At 45.8% G+C, this 20,815-nt stretch overlaps 1 protein-coding gene across 3 annotated transcripts in view; it reads left to right on the top strand.

Annotated features, from left to right (window-relative positions):
• ZHX2 (zinc fingers and homeoboxes 2) overlaps nucleotides 1–20,815 on the top strand; it is a 78,026-nt gene that overhangs the window by 3,454 nt on the left and 53,757 nt on the right. The window lies entirely within an intron of this gene.

The following is a 20,815-nucleotide window of genomic DNA, read 5'->3' as shown; positions in this document are numbered from 1 at the left end:
ACACATCAGGTTTTGCTCATCCTCATGCAAGATGAAGATTTTAATGCCAGGCATGACATCACTATCTTTGCATGTGTGACATCATTGGGTTTTATTCCTTTTAGCTTTGTTCTAACTCAGATGCTCCTCAGCAATATTATTTGGAGTCTCTTCTGATTTGGGTGTTTTGACCCATGTCTAAATTGTTTTCCTGTGTGCCTACTTAAGGAATGAAAACATCCACTGAAAATAAGTCAAAATAGTATTTCAATTAGAATTTGTTTAGAAACAGTGTCACAAGTGAACTCCCTGAGATTTTAGCATGGCTGTCAGGTTGCAGTAAAGCTGCATTTGCTTTTTGTGTGGAGAGAGTGTATTTGTAGTTTTGACTTTCTGGCAAGTGTGAGGATAATTCAGCAAGTGTGTTCTTTCCCTGAAAGTTACTGCAGACTGAAGGCTGTAACATGCACATCTGCATGATGGTATCTGTTCATATTGAAAGTAAGTAATAAACAAAAGTAGCCATTAAAATAATTTATAAAGGCTTTAACTTAAAGCCATTAAAGTAATTGCTGGTCTTCTGTCAAGGTGTGTTTACATGTGTCACATCAACTGGAACTAATACTTGTGGTATTAGTTTATTTTATCAACCCTTCAAAAATAGGTAGGTCTGAAGCTTACTGGGTGTCATGATAACAGTTCAGTCCCAGGGTAGCAGTAAGTTTGTTTTCTGAAAAAGCCGGAAGAGCTGTTGATTTCCAGAATGTTACAAATACTTTTCATACAGGGTAGTATTTGAGAGTTTGGTTTGCAAAGGTGTAGCAAGATGGGAATGAAGTGAATTGGGCCCCTTGGAAGATGAAGGGAAGAGAGCTCAATTCCAGCCTTGCCATCCTGAGGCAGTTCAGAAATCGCCAATCCAGCCCTCCCTCCCCAAAACTGCCATGCCTTTGTAAGTCAGAAGGGTTGTTTGATTGATTGCTTTGTTTTAAAAAGACGCACTTGGGGTTGTTTCAAGAGATGCTGTGGGTTTGGATATAAGATGATGCACTTGGCAAGCTTTCCTCAGAACTGTGAGACCCAAAACCTGTTTCTAACGTGAAAACTGAATTTTCCATAAGCTGCGTTTACGTAAAATGGCCAGTATTGTGAGTCTGCTGGTGAAACTGGGAGATCCGGTGAAACTGAGGGAATGTGTGAAATGATTTTGTGTATTTAGCACTGACAAAGCCTCAGATGGCTGTTTCTTGTTAGCGAGCAAAGGGAGAACGACACAGGCAAGCAGAGGAGGTTTTGGCATTCGTAACCAGGAGGGGACTTTTTTAAAGTCCTCCTGGGGGGGATTATTCTGGTAGCTGAGGACATGGGTTATGATGCAACATCCCTTTGAATTCATGGATGAGACAGCACGTGCCCGAGCTGCCTGCGGCGGGCGTAGTCCTGAGCGGGGCTGGTGGTGGGAAGGCTCGTGTTGGTGCTTGGCAGAGGGGAGCGTTTGCCATCTGGAGGGCTGACGGAGAAGGGAGGAAGGGTCGGGAAGCAAATGGGGAAGAAGGTGATCTGTAATGCCTGCGTGGTTAGAAATTGCATGGTGGGAGGTGGGGGGTGGGGGATTTCAGCAAGTTTTGACAACCTTTCGCGAATCGGCCCGGTGCACAGGGTACATGCCGGGTGGTGAACCAGGGCGCACGTGAGGAATTCAGTGTCACTCCGGCAGCGAGCCTCCCCACCTACATCTACAGTTTTTATCTTCTCCAGGTTGTGGCCCCCGGGCAGACTTTCCAGCGGGGATCTGATCTAGCAGAGCGAAGCCTGCTCACCACTTGCTTGCCTCTCCAATTAACTTTTGCAGACATTTTGGGAGGAATTTGCAGATCACCACCGTCCCCCTCCCACATAGACTACAGGTTAAGCAGGGCCATGGTCCAGGCTCACCCTTGGGCTCAGTTGCCATCTACACCGTTCACAAGCTCTGAAGCAATATAGGTCTTCTCCATCTCGTGCTGCCCTTCATCTCCCAGCCGGGGGAAGCCTGCTGGCTGCCCACCCCCCGGGGCTCTGGCTGGAAGGGCAGCCCCAGCATCCATAGGATCATAGAACCATAGAAGGGTTTGGGTTGAAAGGGACCCTTAAAGGTCATCTCATCCAACATCCCCTGAGATGGGCAGGGACACCTTGTGCTAGTTCAGGTTGCTCAAAGCCCCATCCAACCTGACCTTGAACACTGCTAATGATGGAGCATCCACAGCTTTGCTGGGCAACCTGTTCCAGGGTCTCACCGCCTTCATCGTAAAAAGTTTCTTCCTATGTCCAATCTAAACCTACGCTCTTTCAGTTTAAAACCATTGCCCCTTGCCCCATCACTACAGGCCTTGGTAAAACGTGAGCATGTATGTATTTCAGACTCTTTAATATCTCATTACACAAGGTACCCAGAGCCTAGGGGTGCACGAGTGCTTTGGTAGGGTCAGCATCGCACAACCACGCCAAGAACTTGGCTCCTTGGGTGATTTTGCTGGTTGTGGCTTTATCCTTCCGACCCTGCGCAATGAGTTTGATGAGCGGCGTTAGCAAAAAATGCCCCTTTGCTGGTGTAACAGCCTTTCTGCTCACAGGTTTTGCCAGGACAGCTACATCAGTGACATGTCCTGCCCTGGGCTGATAGAACTGCATGGTAAGCATTAGTGGTACAGGCCTGACATGAGACGTTCCCATGCAGAGATGTCTGTTGTTGTGTGCTTGTTCGGCTCTTGATGTCTGCACATCAACACTCCTCTCTGGGGAACCCTTTTACTGCTTGAGTTAAGCCCAGTGCTCCCTGCAGGAGCAGGCGTTGGAGGCTCTGGGCCACAGGAGTGGGCGCATCCTGGCCCAAACACAAGTGCCTCTGTGCACATCATGGACTTTCCTCCCGACCGGTGTTATCTGACCACGGCATAGTTCAGTTCACTTGGGAGACTCCTCCACAGCCTGAAATTCATCTTCTGTCCTGGAAGACTATAACAAAGCTGAAAAACTAAGTTGTTTCCCTTGTGTTACTCCACTCGCTGTCCCCGTAGCTGTGGGTTTGCACAGAAACAGTCTTGGTGAGAAGCAACCCTCTGCTTCACTCCCTCCTTTCCTAAGCGAGAGAGATATAGATACATATATATTTTTAGTGTTATTTTTGAACTTGCAGCATTTCGGTGATGTGATTTACAGTGTGGTCCCAGTTGGCACCAACAGAGGGGACAATTAACTTCATGCGAGCAGTGGGAGGGGTGGGACGGGAACTTCTCGCACTGGTTTCCGTACCCCATCATAGACCTCAAATCTTAGTTTTTCTTCCCTCTTCCCTGTCCTGACCTTATTTGCCCTCTTAAATACTAAATTTTTTTTTGAAGTTGCAACTCATACTACCTGTCGATTTTGGCTTCTCTTTTGTCATTAATTGTCTGTTATTCCCACAATTTTCTAGTAAGTTTAAAAACTGCATATTTCACTTGCTGGAGCTTAAAAAAAAAAAAAAAAAAGGAAAGAGATTTTCTCGCTTGTTTTGAGTCAACGACCATAACTAGGGAAGCCTCAAGTTCAGGGTTATTTAACCTCTTGTCCAGTCTGATGACTGGAGGAAGAAGTCCTGTGAGCAAAGCTGTATAGGGAAAAATGTGTTTCCTTTCTTTTTAAGCAGAATCTTGTTGTTTGTTGTTATTTTTTAAAAAGCACCCAAAAAAAAGCAGGTTCTGAGCTGCTGCTAAAGGCACCCTCAGAGGGGTTTAATAAAGTACCAGTATTTCTCAAGAACTCTGTGTCCCTTCCCTTGCCTCCAATGTATGTGTTCCTTTTTCTCAGTCTCCAAGCTTTGGACTTTTAATATCTCTGAAACCTAATTTCATGCTTATTAGTTTCAGTTACTTTATGTTACACTTCACTCAGATAGCAGAAGTAGGAAAATACTTGCTCTTTTTTTAAATCTTATTTGCAAGAAGAAAATCCAAGAGTAAACAGTTGGAGGTAGTAAGTTTTGTTGGGTTTCAAAGAGTGCCGGGACGGAGGCCCCGGGAAGTGATGTGGGGAGGTTTTGCATCCTCTCATGCCGGGGAAAGCCAGTACGAAGCAGACGGCACCGGCATCTCCAAGCTTTGCTGCCGGGCTGGCAGAGCACTGCTGATTCACTCACACACGAAATAAAGGAAAGTCCTGATGGTTCTGGCCTGAAGTGTTTTTGAGGAGATGCCTTCCTCCCCTCTCTTTCTGCCTCCCACCTCTAAAGCAAATATGTTTTGTTGTGGGTTTTTTTTTTCGGCATCCTGTTCAGCACAAACTGTCAGGCACTGCAGGGAGCTTTTCCTTGTCTTTTGTCTCTCCAGAAACTGATTTATTTAAATGATATGCTGGGAGCACACTGCTGTTACAGGCTTTGGTGCTTGTTGTCTTCTGGACTTCGGTACAGTTTCCTTGAAAATTGTGGAGGATGGTGTTATCCCCAGCACGGTCCCCCCGGAAGCTGATTTTTTCCTGCATTTTTCCAAAGAGATTCCCCTTCTCAGTCTTCTGAGAAGAGCAGCGTTGGGTCCAACCTATTTATTTTCACGTGATTGAAAGGCGAGGAAGTTGTTTGAATGCTCGGCTCCTTCCTGGGGAGAGCACTAGGTCACCTGGGTGGGTGTCCACATGGCTGTTGTTGCTCCCATCTGTGGGACCACTGCGCTAACACCCTCCTTTTGCTCAGCCAAAGGTGGTTGGAGTCCTTTATCACTCCTTTATTTCCTTGTCACCGTCTGGCATCCCCATGGCATCTCTTGCAGCCTGTCACAGTTATGATACTGCTTTTCATTACTGTCATGTAATGCTCAGTGCCAGGAGGAGTGACCTCGCAGTTGCAGATTTTTGGGATCTGTTCCTCTTCTCTCAGGACTGGGCAGCCAGGTTTTTTTGAGAGCCAGAAGCCCTTTTACCTGGGCTTTGACCTAAGGCACAGGTCTCCCCAACCTGTGCTCAGGTACCAGCGTCTTGCCGGGAAGACACCAGCTCCACTGTATTACTGTTTTGAGGGTCAGGTTTAATTTTCTTTGAGAAGCCAGCAGTGATAAGATGCTGAAAAAGCCTCATGTGGGGTTTTTGAACCAGGGACGGTACCTGGGGATGCTGTGTGGGAGAGCTGGCAAACGCGGCAGTCCCTGGTGCAGCTATGCCAGGCTGCTGCGTGCCGGGGCTGGTGGCTGCTGAGGACCTGCAGGATTTTGCCCAAGTGCTACGGGTAGGAAGTTTCCAGGTACAAATGATGATGAGTAAATTCAGACGACTGCTGCCTTAGAAAGCCTTTACTTCCCTCTGTGTGTCTGGGATCCTCTGGCATAAGGAAGGACTAGGCTCCATGTGTGCTTTAAAGCAATTGGAGTGACAAGGAAGAACGATGCGTTTGGAGGGAACTGTTTTCTTAACTGCTCTTAACCTGGTGTCTTATCTTTCTTTACGGTTAGAGCATCCTCACAATTTTGCTGTTGCTAGAACAGTTTTTATGGGACGCCCCTCATCTGCGTATCTGCCGGCGTCTCGTCTGTGTGCCTTGCGCTTATGTCGAGGGGATGAGGTGGTTTGGGAAATACTGCTCAAGGCGAACACAAGTTTCAAAATCCACAGTTAATCAGATACAGGAAAAAAATGTTAGCTCTCTAAAGTATTTTGCTTTCAAGCCTAAATATACTTGAAGTGCCTAAATTCTGTTTGCTTGTCCTGTTATCCTGGATCTTATCTGTAAGTACCTTATTTTCATGTTTTACCTTATATTTACATGTTTACCCTCTATGTGATGGTCCAGGAGACCGTGCGAACACTTGGTGTGTGTCTGAGCCGGGAGAGGAGTGTCACAGGATATTATTTATGCTGAAAAGAGCTCGTACATAGGGATGATCTTAGCTCCAGCCCCGTCTCTTTAGCAGCAGATCAGAGTGCCGAGTCGGTGGATTTAAAGTTAATCTCCCGAAATCTGAACTCCTTTTTGTTTGCTCTGCTCTTGCTTCTTGGTGAGTGGCGGACCGTCTTGTTTTCCCCGCGAAGCGCTCAAGAGCAGATGCTTTCAGCCTCGGGTCTGCAACTCTGGGGCGCGGGGGGCGACCAGGCACCAGCACAACCCTCACCAGCTGGCCCCAGTTCCCTGCTGGGCCCTCTGCACCTCTCCCACAAAATGTCTAGGGGATTTAAATATGTTTTGGTGTTTGGTTGTGTTTTTTTTTACCAAAAAAAAGCCACAAGCCCCTGTCTGCACCCAGTGCCCAGTTTAGAAGGAAGTACGTTGTTGAGCGCATGTTTTGCATTTTCAATGTCTTTGCGGTACCCTCTTCCTTCCCTCTTCCCCCACCTGCCTGTTCCCACCCTGCCATCACTTCGAAGGGCTCCATCCGCAGCCCAGCAAGGAGCCTGCTGTGGCAGGGGGCTCACAGGGAAGGGAAGGGTCCCTCGGGGAAAGAGCTTTTGTGGTGCTTGATGAAGTGAGAGACCTGCTTTGAAATGTGCTATTAAATGTGAAGCACCCCCTGAAAAGTGTGCGAGGTACTTTGCAGGGAGGATATTGGGTATTTAACATTAGCATTGCTGCATCACAAAATTGGTGGTGATGTAAACAGTATGCAGTACTGTATGGCAAAGGATTTGTGGCTGTTTGCAGGCTGCTTTACTTACAGAAGGTAGCGGGCAGCAAGAGGGGATGGGGATTACCATCTGAGCTCTGCCATGCTTTTAACTTTTCTTTTAGATGTTTTGTGTGCAACAGTGTGAGGTGTAGTTTGCTGCGTTTTGGAAATGGTGTATTTGCACAGGAAAGCTGAATTCGTACCTGAGCCTCCTCTCTGTATTGATTTCTGCAGCCAAGGTTGGAATTTGATCATATTTTTCAGTTAGCTGCCTTGGTCTTGATGCATCCTTTCCTATTTGCCTCTCACTGGCACAAGCAGTACCCCGCAGTAGGTGCAGCTCTCGCAGGACCACTCAGACTGGCTCATGTTTTCCTCTAACGTGCTTTTGTTGTTTTATTTTTCAATCTGCCTGTATCTTGTTCATGCCTGTGTAGAAGGGGTTTTTATTTGTTCCTTCTCACTCTTGTCCTGACCTTTTTACTGAATCTCAGGGTGGAGGCTGCTACCGTGTGTTACAAGGCTACTGTCACGTTGGGTTTGGTTTATGCATCAAGGCACTGCCATAGCATCCTCCAGAAGAGTTCCCGCACCAAGCTTCTGGCACAGATCAGCCAGGAGACCCTTCTTCTACTCAAATTTGTGATTGCACAGCAGCGGAGAAAGACTGTGGTTTGTGACGCTTTATTATTGGTCTTCTACAACCTACAGATACTCATCTTGAAACACTCTCCACCTTTCGCTGTAGCCACTTGGCTTGGTTGGGTTGGAGCTTGATTAATTTTTGGCTAGCGCGTGAATGGCCCTTGTCCCTTTGCTGTGTTTTAAAATCAGTAAAAAGTGCTCAAAAAGTTGGGAGCAGCAAGTTTAACACACACTTACTACTGAAACTTTTACAATGTAGCTAGAGGAGGAGGAAAAATACCAAGAATCTTACTACTTTTTTTCCCCCTCTTTTTTTAAATGAAACGGGCAGCTAATAGGAAGCTGATTAAGAAACATTTGAGGTTGGGTAGCTTTTTTTGGTCATTAAACTTTTTTTTTACTTGTCTGTGGTTTTAAAATACCTGTTCTTAAATTATGTAAAATAGATGGTATGAGGGTGAGGAACAGCCCAATGCATATCTGTGTTTGGCAGCGTTCTTTATACGTGAAGCTTCATCCTTAATGTAATTTAAATAGTTCAAGGTATTAAAGTCTTTAAATCAAAGTTTATAACGACTTTAAGATTCTCCCCACTTAAAGCATGAAGGAATGTTACATGCTATGGGTTTTAAAAGGAAGCACTGTACATTCATTGCTAATTATGTACTTTATTACTAAGTCCAAGTAGTGATTTTTTTTCCGAAGGCATGTTTGGCAAATGATAGTTTTTAATCAAATTACAGAATAAAATAATTACTTGAAATTTAACATAAACTTATTTTATAGGTCTTAATACACTGAGGATCTATTAAGGTCACCTTTGATCTGCATTGAAAGTAAGCAGGCAGAGTCTTGTTTGAAGGCAAGCAAAGCCAAAGACTGGTTTTGTTAAAAACTAAAAGAGGATCACCCCAGGAGGTGCTTGTTGGAAGCCCACTGTTTAGGTGAGAGTAGGGTGTTGATAGAGAAGGTTTTTGTCTCTTCAGTGAATACCTGCAGATAGATTAGGCAAATCATAGTTAATTATTTAACAAAGGGCCCAAAGCTGCAGTCGCCTTTGACTCCTGCACTACTTAACACCTCTGGTTTGGAGGGTGGAATTAAGACTGTAACTTTGAAATTAAGCTTTTCTTTTCCTTTTCTTCTTCCCAATGAATGCAAGGCTCTTGACTGCCAGCTCTGAGCATCACAGCCTGAACAGATGAAGTGCAAACTTTTGCACTTTGTGCTGAGGACACTTACATAAAAGGGAGATACTCATGTTGCATCCAAACCCCACTCAGTTCATGAGCTTGCTGTTGAAGAAGATGGGTCTGTGCTGTCCCTATCCACCTGGGGGTCTTCAGGGAGTCTTTCTGCTACCAATCCTTGCTTTTTGTGCAGACCCCTATCAGTTGGTTGAGCAGGAAAAGCTTCATCTGTGACAAGCCAGATGTGATGTGAGCTGAAATCCAGGAGACTAATTATTCCTGGGGCCAGTGGAACTGACGCAAACTGCTTTCCAGCACATTTGACTCGTGAGATTGAATTCCTGCGTGCACTGGGAGAGGGGTCAGACTAACCCCCCTCTCCACTTCATGGCACCAGTGATGGGGATTTCTCCTCCGCACCCTGTCTGTTTTCATGAGACTGGTAGGAAGTTACTGTCTTCAAGATTTTCACCTCTGTCAAATGTGACAGACGTTAGCCAACAAATTAAAAAAAATGTAGTGCTGAGATTGATAGACCCACATACAAATGAACGTGGAGGCAGCTGGAAACCAACCTCACAAATCCCTTAAAAATCAGTGATACTGCCAGGGATAAAAAGAAGGAAATGGAGTTTGGCAGTGTCCAAACTTTTACCCAATTCTTCTTGCCATCCCCCTTTCATTTTGCCCCTGCCCGGGCTGTAGGGCTGGAGTTGCTCCCGGCAGCCTGGCTGGCAGGCAGCAGCCACGTGGTGCCCTTCCTCGGTAAAGCTCCCGGCAAGTGGAATTACCGAAAGGTGACGTGCTTTCCCGGCTGCAGACAAGGTGATGTCAGTTCAGAGGTATGAAAGAGTAAGTATAGCAAAAATACCTTTTCACCAGAGTCCTTGCTACATGCAAGGCTGACATCACAGGAGCTGTTCTTTGAAGTTGGCTGCCTAATTCTATTGTGAGTTTGGCTTTCAAGGTACAGCTTTGAACAAGCAGCTGAGACCTTTAAAAGGCACAAACCCTTACTCTTTTTATCGGCATTTTTACATATGTATGACTACAGGGTGCACACACGCTCCTGCACACATGCATTGTGTGGTCCTAGCTGGATAAGTGTTTGGGACATTGAACTTGTGTTTAAGTAAGATGCAGCACTGAGGCCTTTTCACTCCCACGGATGTGCCCAGAACATCAGGACAGTTGGTTCGGACACTTTGCAGCAGTCACCATCCCTGCTGGGTGACAGCAGCGGGGCAGGGGGGTCAGGTGTGGTTCTGCTGGAGGTCCTGTGATCAGGTCCTGGGTCTTGCTGTGATGGGGAGGATTTGATAAGAGGATCAAGCCATTCCTTCGCATTATCACATTGTAGTGAATGGGCGAACACTGCTGTTCTCATCTTGCTGTTACCTCTGAGATCACCAGCAGCTGCTTCATTAACTATTAATGGCCTGCTCATTAATGCTGTAAAAAGCTAGGACCAATCTTGCAAATTTTCTGGACTCTTTCCCTGAAATATTTATGACTTGCTCGCTGTGCAAAAGGGCAAGAGCAACAGCAGAGAACATGCCTCCAAGTTTTGTTGAGCATTATTAAAGAGCTCATGAATATGAAGAAGCTGGCAGCTTCTCTTTTTTGGCTTTCTGAGCTTGCGTGGCACATCTGGATGTAGGGGTCGAGCGGGCAGGTGGTTTCTGGAGCATCAGTGGCTCAGTTGGTCTGTTGGTGAGCCGTTACTCCAGACAACCCCCTGTAACACATCAGATTCATAACCAGACTAACCTAGTCTAGTGTCTGGTCTTCTGCCTTCTTAGGAGACTCTTGGCTGCTTTACTGATGATCTGTAGTTCCTGTAGTGCTTTCCTTTGCATCATGCTTTACAAGCACCAAGGTGTAAATGATACCTCCAAGGAGGTTTTATTACTCTTGTTTAACAGATGGGAAACTGAGGCACAAAAGTTGAACAATTTGCCTGGAGCCAAGCAGTGGGAAGCCAGCTGAAGATGGAAATGGTTTTGCCCAAAACTGTAATGCTGCTTTTGATTAAAGTCTGGTTAGTGTGAAAGAGGGGGACACTCAGCAAGCCTCATCTGAAGCCATTGCTACAAGTTGTTCCCATCCCATCCCAAATAGAGCTCCTACATGATCACAGAGAGGAGCTCCGAGTAGTGCTTTCCCTGGGAAGATGCCAGTTGTTTTAGCTCCCTCCGGTACCAAGAAGCAGCAGAGAAGCTGTTTTTCCCTTCCATCCAGATTTTGGAGATAAAATTGTGTTCTTCCCATCACTTACATCTACCAGCAATGAAGAGTCTGTCCACTAAATCCCAACTGCAGCTCGGCTGGTGGTGCACCAGGCAGATTAAAATCTATATTTCTTTCCCACAGCCATCTGCAGAGCAAACATTAGTGTAAATACACGTGGGAGGCTTTTTTTGGTAAAGTAGGGGGATATGCTTTAAAGAGAACAGGTATGACTCCAGGAGTGAGGACTGGTCGGTACAAAGTTTAACGTCTTTTCCATATGCAGCTAGAGTTTAGAGTAAAAAGGCTTCTGTGTGTTTGGAAGATGCAGGGTGTGTCAGGAATGACCAGCCTTTAATACTGTTTGAGCTTCTGGGCTTGTGGGTAGCGCTGGAGTGGAGCTAGGCGGCAAAATAGATCCGTATCAGAAGCATTCCCTGGTATAACTTTTTCATTATTATTTCTTACAGAGTGTGAATATTTTATCCCACGTTATGTCAAATTACAAGGGATGTTTGGTTTCTCTCCTGGAGCTATTCCTTTTAGTTGATGGAGCAAAGTTACAGTGGATCCAGGGTAGAATTTTAAAGTCCTGTCCTTCACCAAAGCAGTGTTTAAGGGTTTATCTTAACAGCTTCATTTCATACTGCTAGGACAAGGTGAAGAGCCTGCTCGGGTAGCCCGGTGGTAGCCACAACTTAGTGGTAGAACATGGTCATATTGTGCCCTGTATGACTGCAGCAGGCCCTGGTGGGACTCCGTTGTCACATTCATCTCCAGGGATATCACAGCAGCATGCTGAATGTCATCTGGTTTTGCTCTCAAAACTAGCATAAGTAAGTGTCTTTGGGGAAGACTTCTGGGACTCTGCTGCTGCAAGAATAGCATCCAGATATTGAGCGACTCTTGTCACTCTTCGTTGAAGCAATTCCTCCAAAAGCTAGAAAATGGATAGATGCAGGAATCAAGTCCCTGTCCCTTGGCTGGTGCAGCTCTTCCAGAGGCAGCTGCCGTGGAGGCTGCAGAGCAGATAGTCCTTATTTTTTTAGTTATCAATGGTGCCGTTATGGCTCCATCTGTAGAGCTGCTCTCTTCCTCGTGGAAGATCTGCCCCCTCATCCCAGCAAGGGCATGAAGCTCCACCTAAGTTTTGGGAGCCCTTTGCTCACTTCTTCTTTGGTTGTTAGGAGGAGTCTGCCCAAAACAGACCCTGTTCCTCCTCTCTGAGTGTGGGGTTGAATCACAGGTGAGGGATGTTGCAAAATCTCTGTTCCTGAGCAGAGGCAAGACCAGTGTAATTCAAAATGTTGGAGGCTGTGTCTCATTTTTGCCAAAGGCACCAATGATCAAGAATTGATGATGTGAGATCACAGCGATCATTAACATTTTCAGTAAGTAGAAACTTACTGTATCCTACAAAATAACTGGAAGAGGGAGGGGTTCTCTGTAGAAACATCAACTTTTGGTTCTTGGTGTCATAACATGAACTAAAAGAGCTGCTGGCAGCAGAGGAATGCCAGATGTGTCTTCTGCATGCCACTCAGCTGTGGGTTATGTTTCCAAGGAAGAAGCGTGTCAGTTCACACTCTTGGGCAGATTCCTGATTTCAACACTTTCGGACTGAGGACTGGACCGTGCTTTGGAGAGTGCTGCAACTCGTTATTCATTTTCCTTTTCTGCCAGTGTACTCATGTCTTGTCAAGATAAAAATGATTGCTCACATTTATGAATAGTGGTTTCTAAAGTCTAGCGTTTAAAGTGATGTCTTGGCATCTAAGTAATCAATGCGGTACCAGTAGTTCACTGGGACTTGTGGGTCTCCAGCATTTTTGGTAGAAACCAACTGTTCATTAGTTATATCTGTGTTTGCCTTGTGGTCTCAGGTGGGGTAGTGGGGTACCCAGGTTTGGAAGTGTTAGCTTACATTTTCACGTGCGTTTAGATTGGTAGGTACTCCAGCCAGCAGCCACTTTGGTTCACGTTAAATTCTGACTCAGGAAAATGTTATCTAAGCCTAAAATTAAGAGGAAGAAAGGGCAAAACCAGCATTGTAGTTCATGGGTAGAAATGGGGAACAGGTCAGCCAGCCAAATAAAATGGCTCCTGGTTGACTCTGGAATGAAGCTGTCCTGCAAGACCTGCTAAACTTGGCCTTTTCAGAAGAGTTTAATCGTCCTTTGAGATGTGTTAGTTTCTCGTTTTTGCCACTGATGCTGTTTATGTATTGTGCTTGCCTTGGCTTAAGGAGTGCATATTCACCTTGCAACTGCCGTGCTCACATAGTTGAGTCCTTCTGCACTAATGTGACGTGATGGGGCCCAAAACAGCGCTCATCTAGAGTTTGCGTATCAATGAAAACTGTCCTGTCGGGCTTTGTATAAAAACCATTTGTTTCACAGCATCGGCGTCATGACACTTACTTGACAGCATCCGATGGTCTCCACCGCCAGTGGACTGAGCAGCTCTGTGTGGAAAGGCACAGAGACTGAATTTTGTATCACAACGCGGGTTGTAACGTATGCTGGGAAGTTAGCTCGCATCTCGTCTTCTTCTGAAAATAGCTTGGGGTTAAGCCATGCCTACACTACAGACTTCTGCCAGCAAAGCTGTACTGGCCAAAAACCATGGAGAGGTGTGATTCCCAAGTGACATGGCCATGGCCCCTGAGGCACAGCGTGTGTATGCTGGGGAAGCCGCCCATTCTCCAGCCTGCGAGGGACTCATGCTGGGTTCTTGTAGACCAGGGCTTTGCTGCGATAGCCCTGTCTGCCCTGTAGCGTTTTGACAAGATTATGTGGGTGTTTGTCTGCTGCTGGAGTGCTTCTGGGGTCTTGGTTCCTGTAAATTTTTAAAGGGGTGTTTTCAGATCCTCCTCAGTAAAATGGAGGTGAAAGGCACATTATAACCTTTGTAGGTCCTCTCTCATCGTCCTTCTTTGTGGGGTGGTTCTGGCCTTCCTGCTGCACTCAGGAGCGGGGCATGGCGGCTGTTATTCTAGCTATGTGCCATCTAATGCTGGATAATGTTGCAAGATCCAAAAATAAAAAGTGGGAAAATACACAGACAGAGGAAACAAGGCACAACTTTACCTCTTGGGCAGAGTAACCCCCTTCCCTCTTCCTAGCACAGCTTCGTCCCCTGAGTCTTGAAAGATGGGTAACTTTGGGGTTTTTACCATGTGCTCTCTCTTTCCACACTGATTTTTAATCCTTGGCTTCCTTCAAGACCTTATGTTGTTACACTGCTACTACAGGTCTTTTGGTGAAATACTGCTCCTGTCTTCCTCCCCAGCCTTTTAGAGTTTCTTTGCTCGAGAACACCTCAAGGTCATCCCCAGCCTCGTTGGAGAAGCAGAGAAGAGAGCAGTTTATCGGTGCTTATTTGATCCCATCTCTCTTAAAATTAAAGCACCTGGTATCTGCTTGCATATTTTCCATCCCAGTATTTGTGATACAGAAAAGTTTTGTTAAAAGAGTTAGGTGTGGAAGCACTGAGGAATAAAAATGGTTTACACAAGGTCACGCAGAGAATTCAAACCTCCTCTCCCATAGCCTGGCTGGGACCATACGCTCTTCCCTCTCCTTTTCCTCTGGTGCACCCGTGTGCCTGGGTTATGAGTTGCTACCTGAATAGCTTGGCTTCTCAGTACAGTGTGGGACACACCATTTTCTGAGCAGGTACCTAAGGATGTGCCAGCTGAGTGCCACAGATGGCAAAGGCCACGTCAGACCTGCAAGTCTCTTATTTATCTGTCTGCTTGTATGTTTAAAGTTACTTACTGCCTTTGGCAAAACTAGTGCAATCATTTGGTCTATTGGAATTGCCCAATTAAGTCTCAGATCAGATAAAAGTCTATTGAGATGTGATTATCAAGAAGAAAGCATCAAGATTGCCAGCTTGGCCTCCATGAGGAATGTGGGTTCTGACCTGAAACAAATACATGGCAAGGCTGTGATTTCAGCTTGGTTTTCTCCTAGAATAAGAATGGGAAGTGTCTCATCTTTTGTAACAGTCTTTACCCCCCACCCCCTCAGTGAAACTTGGCGGTTTTTATTCCTGCAAAGGGGACCCAGAAAATTACTTTGCTAGAGCAGGGTCCAGTCAAGATGCAAACACGCTACAGAGGAGCTGAGCCTGAAACATTACCTCTCTCCAGCAAGTTTCCTATATATATGTATATGTGCCAGTTCGCTTCATAGCCATGGAGATCAGGGATGCCCAGCTTCCCAGGGCATGAAGCTCTCATGTATAGCCTGTTCCAACAGATCACAGGAGATGGGACCTCAGTATAATGTTCTTAATTATGTCTCCATTCCCGGTTCCCCCTCTTCCACACTCTCCTTGCAGCTAGGAACTCACTGTTACTGTAGTAATTCACACCAGCGTCCCAAGGTTCAAAAGGAACACTTGCTATTTTTACCTGTTTATTTGGGGGGGGGGGGGGGGGGGGGGGGGTTGGAAGCAAAATGGTAAAGACAAATAAACAAGTCAATAAACAAAGCATTTAAATGAATGTGCAGTCATTATAACTGGTATCAGGACAAAGGAATGCAAACTGGCCAGTCTGTGGCTTGATGCCTTTAGCTCCTGTCCCTCTGTTTTGTTTTTAATTTTGAGCACAGGAAGGGGCCAGTATATGACCATATGCTTACAAAATGCTGGTTACACATGTCTTGCAAACAGTGTTGTCACAGTAATGATATGTCATGTATGTGTCATGTTCGGTCACGCTGTGAATGTACCTGTGTGACTCCAATCCTTACTGCATTTCCTTCTCCTGTTCTTTGTCACCAGTAATAACAATTGTTTCCAGTCAACTTCTGCATCCATTCTGAATAAATTGGAAATGTGATTTCACTTCATTCAGTGCCGGTGGGAAATTCATACCCTGGGAAATTTGCAAGGGTATTGCAGGAAAATGTTAAGCATGTGCTTAAGCATCATTGAAGTTGATCAAGTTAAGTGTGCTCTTAAGCCTTAGGAGCTATTGACTCTTTCCAAGCGCTGGTCTTAGTATGGAGGGTTCTGAAAGAATGGAAATTGATCTTCACTTGCAAGGCCCTGAAGATGGAAATGCACTTCAGGGAAGGAATAATCAGAAGTTGATGCTGATATTGCTGTGAACATTGTCTTGGTCATACCTTTTCATTTTCCAAAGATAAGATCCTTTCAGCATGATCTAAGCATTCCTTCAATTTTCAAAAATTAGGGGTTTTTTTTCTTCCCTTGTGATTTGTTTTCCCTTATTTTTCTTGTCATGTAATCGCCTTTGCAGTTTTAACAAGGTCTTGAAGTTAACACTACTTTGAGGCAATGATATGTAGGCCAAAGAGGTTCACACCTCTTTGGTGTGAGCGAGTTCTTGTGATTTTGGGGGAGGGAGGTCTTGTGATGAGAATGTGGAGGAGCAGGGAATCAAGGCTCCTACGTCCAGATTCGATATCTGTGGCTTTCCCTCCTGTGAGCCTTTGGCAAATGAGAGATTAGTGCAGACTCCATATAACCATCTTTAAAATAGATCTCCCTTGGGGACGGTATGGATTAATTAACATTTCAGAGGCGCTTTGCGTTCCTTTGATAGGTGTTGCAGAAATGCAAAAGGTTTTTTTTTTCTTGCTAGACATAGGCTGTCTAAAGAACGGATTTTAATGATGTTGGTTTACCTCCTAAAAGCTCTTTTTCCAATGGAAGACTATTTAACTTCTTATGTATGTACCAATATGGTGGTTTACTGCCAATTTAAGCCAAGTAAAATACACAGCGTCTGGACCAAGACTGGATTTGGTACCTTCACATCATCAAAGCTCATGCTGATAATTTGCCAGTAGCCTCAGGGCTCTGATAGTAATTTGCCAGATGCTATACTGAACCTAATTTGCATCTGTATTTACATAAATGCTTTAATTAAAATTATACGCACCAACCTGAGATAGATGAGCAGCACTGCCTGCTATTTGTTTACATTCCCTGACAATAAAACCCTGCCTTGGCTGCTTCTTGCCAATTGTACAACTTGACAAGGCTGTTTGAGGTGCGGACTAGAAACTTGACAGATTTCTAGTTAGGCTCTGCTGCAAACTGAGGAGCAACCTTAAGCTTCCAGGACCAGATTCTGCCTTTATTTTAGCAGCAGAGGAGATTTGAGCATCTTGATTCTAGGGGTCAAATTTGGTCCATGGATGCTCTAGATTTAGGGTAGTTTTGTGCAGTCAAGATCTATAGTTTCTTGCTGATGATGTCTGCTTTGTCACACATGCAAAATATGAAACCCCACTGAGGACAGTAGAAAAACATTTCAAATACAGCTTCCATCAAGAATAAAATTTCTGAGCACTGTTCATCTTTGAGTGGAGCATTACAGAGCTCCTTGTAGGGCAAAGTGGTCTGAATAGAAGGGATTTCAGGGCCCAAGTGGGGTCCTGGTTGTTTCAGTGAGACATGTGAGAGGTCATGGCTGAGTTTGGATGAAGGCAGTAGACTCTGGCTGAGGTTTTTGCTTAGACCACACATTTAATCTGGAAAATGCAAGGATATAAATACAAATTAAATCCAAGCTGTGCAGTTTGCCTTTGGACAGTGGAGGATGTTTTGGCTGATATTGCCATGCTGCTTCCCAGTTATTCAGAAGTGGTCATAAAGTCTCACAAAGGAAGGAAATCGAGTGGCAAAGTTATGACCGATTTCACAGACCACTTTGAAGATACACGAAAGACAGGCTAAAGAGAGCCGTAACTACCCTGCCTGGATTTGGAGGGTTGCTAAGCTTTATTTGAACGTGTTTACTTAACTTGCTCTATACGAGATACTTCAAAGCCACTGTTTCCCTCATTGAGAGGTTGTATATATGTTGGGAGTTGGATGAGATGACCTTTAAAGGTCCCGTCCAGCCCAAACTATTCTACGGTTCTGTATAAATGTGAGCATTACCAGTCGCTTTCTCTGGTGACCTCTGACTATATTTGCCCGTAGTTATTTCTGAATCCAGTTTGAGAGACCATTCAGGTTCAGCATATTCGTACATTAACCCGTTTGCCTGATAGCTGTGACGAAGAGGATAAACTGCCCCACGTATTATAACCTGCTGTGGGACGGGTGGCCAAAACCCGTTTATTGAAGTCCATGTGCAAGAGCACAAGCACAGAAGCATCTACGTTTGTTGCAAAGTGGCCTAAATATTTAAATTAGCAAGCGTTAGTAAGCAGGCTGAAGCACACGTCCGAGGGTGTGGGGTGAGTGACAGTACAGGGTGACCCAGCGGCAATGGGAGCCGGAGCCCACCCCGCTCCCCGAGCACTGCAGTGCCGGCAGCCCTCAGCCTGGTACAGAAATGGCAGCCACCGGCGATGGCAGGGGTGATACGCTGCCGGGGGCACCACCCGCCCGGCAGCTGGGGTCTGCCGGGGGGATCACAGCCGGGCAGCGCTTTGCAGTGCTGGGACATGGTGGTCTCAGTCGAGCGATGGGCACGACAAAGCCAGATTTGCAATCTTGCAAAGGCACAGCCTTAATTTAAACTGAAATGATGTAAATAAATCCGATCAGTCTTGCTTTACCTCTTCCATAATAAGAGGATGAAAACACTTCCCATACTAAATTCATTATGGCGGGTGCGTGCTCTGATACTTGACAGGAAGGCGGGGAAGGCAGCTGAAGGAAGGCAGCCCTCATTTCTCCCTGGTGTGAGGGAGAGGAGGGGAAGGTACTTGCCGGTTACTCAGTCCCGCTTTTTACGGTTGCTAACAGGAGTGAGGAGGCCGGGCAGAGCTCAGCTCCTCTCCGCTAACGAAGCTTTTACAGCATGAGGGGAGCAGATGAAGGAGAGGGCCTGGGATGTGGCGCACAGGGTAAAAAAAAACATTTCCCCAGGGAAAGTGTCCTGTTAGGGTGGGATATGTGTTTGTGTTAAAGTCTGCTCTGCAGTTGCCTCCTCCGGCAGGGAGGTCAATCGGCCGGTTGTCCCTGCTCACCCCTCCATTTTCCCCTCTGCCGTCCGCACCACATCTCCCGCCAAGGCCGGCGCCGCAGCCCAGCCCCTGGGGAAGGAGCAGTATGGCGGCTGGCGGGCAGGAGCCCGGGAAGGTTGGGGTTTGCAACCCTGCTTCAACGCTGAAACAGCCACTGGTTTGAATTTGGACCAACATCCAAGGTGTTGCTACCTCTGTTGGTACCAAGTTTGGTAATTCTGGCTATCCCAAGGTGATCTCTCGGTGTGTTTTGCGGTGGGAGAGCAAGCCAGGGAGGAGGTTCAGCGAGCAGCCCTGCGTTTGGAGAAGGTTTCCTTCAAAAATCATCGTGTCTGTCTGATTTTAAAATTCACCGCTAATGCTTTAAGTGTAGCGAGTGCTGTAAGCCAGCCTTTAATCAGCCTGTGCGTATTTTAAGAATTGTGCCAACTGTTGCTGCCTCAGAGATACCTGGAGATTTGGTCAAGAGAAACCCGGCCTAGTTTTTCGGGGTTGCTAGCAATGTGTTTTCATTTCCCTATTAAATGTGAGCCTCTCCAGTCTTACTTTTTAAGGCGTTTTCCTCAAAAGGTTGCAAACCTCCAAGCAACCAGTTAATGCGTGAGGGAAGAGAGAAGTCGGGGTGTAATATAGCAATAATTCTTGCAAATAGAAGTATATTAAGAACTGCAGTTCAGCTGTGGATGGAGTTCGGCATAGTGGGGTGCTGGAAGGAGAGTCACCCTTGGGCGAGGGGACCTCCGGCCCTGCCGCAGTGAGGGCATCTCACTTGTCTGCGGCTCTTTGGTTATAGATGTGCAACGCTGGAGGCAGCATCCAGCAGGCTCTTGCAAGACTGGCACGGTGTCCCTAATGAAGACAAGTCTTAACTGAGTAAAATTGTGGTGAGAAAATGTTGGGGTTTAATCATTTGCATATCAGAAATCGTTAAGCTGTTAGGCTGGGGGGTTGTTTCTGTTATACAACTGGTGTGGTGTAAATGATTACTTGTCTTTCCATCCCAGCTCTCCAGACTGGGAAAATGGAATATAAAAAGGCTGAGGGATCTGTCCTGACCATTCTCTGGATCTTGAGCATGCCAGATGGGTATCCCAGAGCAGGAAAGAAATGCTCGGCTTAGACCCTTCTCAAGCTCTGTCTCGGAAGCGTGTGTGCAAATGGCCCCACTTGCTGTGTGCACGGGTCCCTGTGAAATGAGGTCTTGCCAAAGCAGGCACCACTCTTGGTCAATGCGTTGTTATTCCCAGCATCCCACCACCAAAATATGCACAAAAGCATCTCTCAGAAGTAAAAGGACTCCATCCTGGAAAAGCACTTTAGAACCAGTTCATTAGCTCTTTGTTTTCACCAAAAGTTAATTAGAATTCCCAACTACTTTATATATTTTTTTCTGCTGTCATCTGGAGTTGCAAGCAAATTTTCCGAGTTGTTGTCATGGTTTAACCCCAGCCAGGAACTAAGCATCACACAGCCACTCACTCACTTCCCTCCCCTATCCAGTGGGATGGGGAAAAAATCAGGAAAAGAAGTAAAACTCATGGGTTAAGATAATAACAGTTTAATAGAACAGAAAAGAAGAAACTAATAAAGATAATGGTAACATTAATAAAATGACAACAGTAATAATAAAAGGATTGGAATATACAAGTGATGCACAATGCAATTGCTCACCACCCGCCAATAGACACCCAGTTAGTCCCCGAGCAGCGATCCCCCCCCCCCCACTCCCCCCAGTTGATATACTGGGCATGACATCACATGATATGGAATATCCCTTTGGCCACTTTGGGTCAGCTGTCCTGGCTGTGTCCCCTCCCAACTTCTTGTGCCCCTCCAGCCTTCTTGCTGGCTGGGCATGAGAAGCTGAAAAAATCCTTGACCCCAGACCAAACATTACTTAGCAATAACTGAAAACATCAGTGTTATCAACATTTTTCTCATACTTAACTCAAAACCACAGCACTATACCAGCTACTAGGAAGACAATTAACTCTATCCCAGCTGAAACCAGGACAGTCGTTCCTACTACAAACTGTCATGTGTTGGTAGGCATCCTCCTAGAAGTGTCCTTTCTCCATTTCCCACCTGTGTGTACAGATGAAGTTGATATGAGACCTTCAAGATGTCTGCAGCAAGTCACCACCTCCTAAACCAGGATCCAGTCTTTTGTCACCTGAGGCCAGTTCTTACTTATTAT

The sequence above is a fragment of the Aquila chrysaetos genome, chromosome 4 (genome assembly GCF_900496995.4).
Source record: "Aquila chrysaetos chrysaetos chromosome 4, bAquChr1.4, whole genome shotgun sequence".
NCBI lineage: Eukaryota > Metazoa > Chordata > Aves > Accipitriformes > Accipitridae > Aquila > Aquila chrysaetos.
This window is presented reverse-complemented; position numbering and strand designations above follow the sequence as displayed.